Here is a 5,425-nt window from a genome sequence, read left to right on the forward strand (position 1 = left end):
TTCAAATTACAAGTCGACCCTAGAACAACGCGGGTTTGAACTGCGCAACGTGGGTTCATTCATACGTGCATATTTTTCAACAGTAAATGCTACATGGTCCCTGGTTGGTTGAATCTGCGGATAAGGAGGAACCGCGTTTATGCAAGGCCAACTCTATGTTAGGTGAGGATTGACCCCCACGTTGTTCAAGGGTCAACTAATTGATCTGGTTTAGAGCCTGAGCAGTTGGTGTTTTGTAAATTTCTCTAGGTGATGGTCACATGCAGCCAGGGTTGAGAAGGACTTTGAGGCATTCCTGCCTCAGTCCTCTTCCTGAGGAGGCCAGAGGCTGCAGATGATCCTGAGGAAAGAAGGTCACAGAGTGAGGCAGGGGGGAGATGGGAGGAGAGGATGGCTTTTACCCTAAAGACCCTTGGCCAGAGCTAGAGCCATGCGGCTGGGCAGACAGTGCCTGATGGAACAACAGAAGCCAGACCACGGGGAGGGCAGATGGCAGAAAATGCCCAGAGCGGGTGGATTTCCTCTCTGGAAGGGGATGATAAGGGTATATCTCCTGAACAACTGGTTTGACAGCCTCCAGGCAAGGGTGATGGAAGGCAGAGGGAAGAGGCAAACCCAGAGAGAAACGGAGGCAGGACCTCAGAGCCTGCTGTCTCCACATCCCGGTCCCATGCCCAAGGCCCGCTCCTCATTGCTCCCGAAGCCACTCCGAGATCCTTCCAAAGCTTAAGCTAGTTTGGATTGTTTCTATCACTTTTAACTGAAGCCCGACTAGTAAAAACTTCCTGAGGTTAAATTCTCCATAGGGACAAATTATTGGGACCAGTGGGGTGGTCCCTGGAAGATGCCGTGTGGGCCAGGGCACTGTGGAACCCCAGAGGACATTGGGACCAGTTCCTAAGGGGTGGGTGTGCTTTGGACGCCAGGACTGGTTGGTTTGAGCAGGGGCACACTCACCTGGGCTAGGGCAGGAGGAGGCTGGCACTTTCCCTGTGGCCTGGCTGGTGCTAGCACATTGTCTGAGGATGGTAGTAGGACAGGGGATCTTGGCTGCAAGCACTTGAAGTCCTCAAGTGATGGGTCTGGCTTCTGCTGTGGTGGTAATGGCATAGGAAATGGGGCTGACTGATTTTGAGGTAGTTTGAGCTGTAGTTGTGGGAGGGAGGAATAATGCTACCTTGATGGGGTAAACACTCCCATCTGTGGTAGAAAGGAAGCTTGGAAGACAGGTCCTAAGAGAGGAGAGGGAACGCCTGCCTCTTGAGACCAGATTTGGAGAAAGACAGGAATCTGGGTGCCTATTACATTGTGAGCATGGAGCTGGAGTCTGTTCAGGACAGGAACCCCTGAGGAAAGAAGGTCACAGAGTGAGGCCTTTTTCAGATTTGTGTGCCCATTTTCTTATCTGTCCTCCCTAGTACTCTCAATGAAGGCGTCAAATCTGAATGAATCCTTTGCTTCAGCCTCAGAGCAATTCCAAAGGATCAGCAGAACCACAGCTGGGCTGGTGTTTTCAACCCACCACCGAGTGTCTCAGAGATTGGAGGTTATCATGAAGCTTTCAGTAACAGTATCGTGCTTAATTCTAACAACCCCAGAAGGGATCTAAAATGTAATTCTAATGTCTCTTGAACTGCTGAGGGCTACAGTGAGTTTGTCTCAAATCCCTACGCCCGGCTTCCACTTCTGGAATGGTAGCATGGGGAGCTTTGTTGACCCACTGTCCTACTGTAACTGGTAAAGATTATTTTACAAATCAATTGTAAAAGTCTCTGGAAAATTTCCTAAGGGCATACAGCGAGTGAAGAAACTTATTCAAGAAAATCTACTAAATCTCAGCGAGAACAGTGAGAGTCTGTGGCACTTAAGCTACAACCTGCTCCCTCCCTCCTCTCTCCCCATCTCAGAGCAATGACTGAAGCTCTGATCCAGGTGAGTGTGGCCAAGAAAATGGGGTTCCTTTTCCCCTCAGCTCCCAGTCAAGAGATATGGTATCTCACTGAGAGGAGCAGGCTGCCAGCATCTCACCAATGCCTCCTTTCTCTGCTCCAAGTTGTAGAGGCTAAATTCCTGGTGAGTGTAGCCAAAAGATTGGGGCTCCCTTCCTTCACCCAGCCCTCACCAACGGGCAGAGGCTTCATTTCAGGCATGGCTGTCTGAGAATACTGATCACCCTTGTCCCAGCTTACATGCTCATGGGGCAGGGGTTCTGTGTTGGGAGAGGCTTACTGGCAACCTAAATGTCCATCGACAGGATCAGAGGCTACCACCAGTGCCCAGAACCCTGCTCTCAAAGCCGGATGTCATTCTGAGAGATATGAGCCACTGTCCTTGCCCTCAGCTCCTCAACAGAGACTCAGAGATTATGCCCAGTCAATCCATAAAAACTAAGAGCTCCGAAGCTCTTCCCTAAATCACTGATTTTAGGGAATTCCTTGGCAGTCCAGTGGTTAGGGCTCCATGCTTCCACTGCAGGGGGCACAGGTTCGATCCCTGCTCCGGGAACTAAGATCCCACAAGCCACAAACCCACAAAAAAAAAAAAAAAAAAAATCACTGACTTTATTTGGAACAGAGCATGGGGACATTCAAACTTAAGAGTGCTCTGAAAACAATGGGGATTCTGGTTGTAAGCAATTAAAAACAACAAGCTGTAGGCCAGCTAGTTTACCAGAGAGAACCAGGGAAAGAGAAATCTTAGAAGAGCCCTCCTGGGGTCAGAACAAACCTCAAAGAATGGCTTTAAAAACTACCTTCACAAAGGGACCCAAGTTTAATTGAATGGGACCCTAGAGCAATTTATGTCATAGGGCATTGTTGACAATAGAGCAATAAGCTGACAATTAGTGGAGCCTAAAAGTCGAGTATGATACCAGCAGAGACAGCCAGTTTAACAGAGAACTCGGGGAAAGAGACAGTCTGAGAGAGTCCTGCTAAAACTACTGCCATCCCAGAGTTACCTGCATATATCCAGAGCTGCATCCTCTTAGCAGTCATATCAGAGGCTTCACACTGATGGGGAAAAATACTTCACTAAAATATTCCATCCAAGTCACTAAATGAATAAACAAGAAAACAACAACAAACAAACCTTGGAGAGGGGGCGGGAAAATCAGTATCCACAGTTGCTACAATATATTACTTAAAAAGTCCAGTTCTCAACAAAAAATTATGAGACATACAAAGAAATAGAAAAAGTATGACCCATAAGCAGGGGGAAAAAAAGAAGCATACAACAGAAATTGTCTCTGAAAGGGCACAGATATCAGACTTAACAAACCAAGATTTCAAAACAGTTATTATAAGTATTTTCAAAGAACTAAAGGAAACCATACTAAAAAGAAAAGAAAGTATGACAATGTCTCATCAAATAAGGAATATCAATAAAGAGAAATTATTTTTTTAAAAAAAGAGCCAAATGAAAATTCTGAAATTGAAAAATACAATAACTGAAATGAAAAGTTTACTAGGAATTCTCAAGAGTAGATTTGAACTTGCAGAAAAAAGAATCAGCAAACTTGAAGATAAGTGGATAGAGACTATGCAATTCAAAGAACAGAGATAAAAAAAAAGAGTGAAGAAAAATGAACAGATCCTCAAAAAAAAAGAAAAATACATATGGGACATCATTAGGCACACCAACATACACATAGTGGGAGTACCAGGATGAGAAGTGAGAGAAAGGAGCAGAAAAAATACTTGAAGAAGTAACAGTTGAAAAAGATTAATCTACACATTTAAGAAGCTCAACAAACTTAAAGTACAAAAACACGAAGCGATTCACACCTGAGCAATCATACTAAAAATGCTGAAGGCAAGGAGAAAAATTTGAAAACAACAAGAGAAAAGTGATTCATCACATACAAGGGTATCCAAAAAAGATAAGCAATTGACTTCCCATCAGAAATAATGTCATAAGGCAGTGAGATGACATATGCAAATGCTGAAAGAGAAAAACTGTCAACCAAGAATCTTATATCCAGCAAAACTATCTTTAAAAAAATGAGGATGAAATAAAAACTTTGCCTACACCCCCCAAAAACAGAAAACAAAAACTGAAAATATTTTGCTAGCAGTCCTGCCTCACAAGAATTACTAATTGAGATTCTTCAGGCTACTAGCAAGTGACCCCCTGCCATAATTTGGGTCCTTGTAAAACAAAAACAAAACAAACAAAAAACCCAAAGAACACTGGTAAAGGTAGTTACGTACTTATAAAAAACAATATAAATGTGTATTTCTTCTCCTTTTTCTCTTAACTGATTTTAAAAGAAATTGTATAAAACAATATACATATAATTGTATTGTTGGGCCTATAACATATAGAAACATATTTCACAATAACAACTACATTTACAAAGGAGGTAGATGGGAGCAAAGCTGTATGGAGTAAGAAAATAAGATTTTAAATATTTATTTATTTATTTTTAAAATTTTGGCTGCGCCAGGTCTTTGTTGCGGCATGTGGGATCTTTTTTAGTTGTGGCATGCAGACTTCTTAGTTGCGGCATGCAAACTCTTAGTTGCGCATGCATGCGGGATCTAGTTCCCCGACAAGGGATCAAACCCGGGCCTGCTGCATTGGGAGTGCGAAATCTTACCCACTGGACCACCAGGGAAGTCCCAGAAAGTACAATTTTAACTTGAATCCACAGGAACAAATGAAGAGAACCAGAAATTGTAAATTAGAAAATTAGTATAACAAAATCTATAAATATATACTGTTCTCAGCGTCTTTAAAGGCTGTAAAATTACATAAAGCAATGGTAACAATGCATGTGTAATATATACAGGTTGTAATATGTATAATAATATTACAAAAAAGTGGAAGAGAAAATAGAGATATACAGGACATATAGGATATTCAGTATCTCCTTGGAATTAAGTTAATGTAAGTCTAAAATATATTCTGCTAAGGTGAGATTGTCTATGGTAAGCCCTAGAGGAAACACTAAGAAAATAAATAAAAAACAAGAGTTTAACTCATCATTAACAGAATTAAAATGTTAAACTACGAAAGATTCACTTAATGTAAAAGAAAGCATTAAAGGAAGAATAGGGGAACCATAACAACAAAAAAGACACATATAGAAAATGAAAAGTAAAATGGCAGATGTACATCCTACCATATCAGAAATAATAGTCAATATGAATGGATTTAACAATCCAATCAAAAGACAGAAATGGGCAACCTGAATAAAAATCAAGATCCGACTATATGCCTTCTACAGGAAATATACTTTGGGTTCAAAGACACAAATAGGTTGAAAGTAAAAGGATAAAAGGAAAGAAAAAGTTATATTTTGCAAACAGCAACCATAAGAAAGCTGGAGCGGTTATACTAGTATCAGACAAAAAAGACCTTAACACAAAAAACTGTTACTAGAGCTAAAGAGGGACAATTCATAATGATAACAGGGTTAATC

This window comes from Phocoena phocoena, chromosome 14 (assembly GCF_963924675.1).
Source record: "Phocoena phocoena chromosome 14, mPhoPho1.1, whole genome shotgun sequence".
Classification (NCBI taxonomy): Eukaryota; Metazoa; Chordata; class Mammalia; order Artiodactyla; family Phocoenidae; genus Phocoena; species Phocoena phocoena.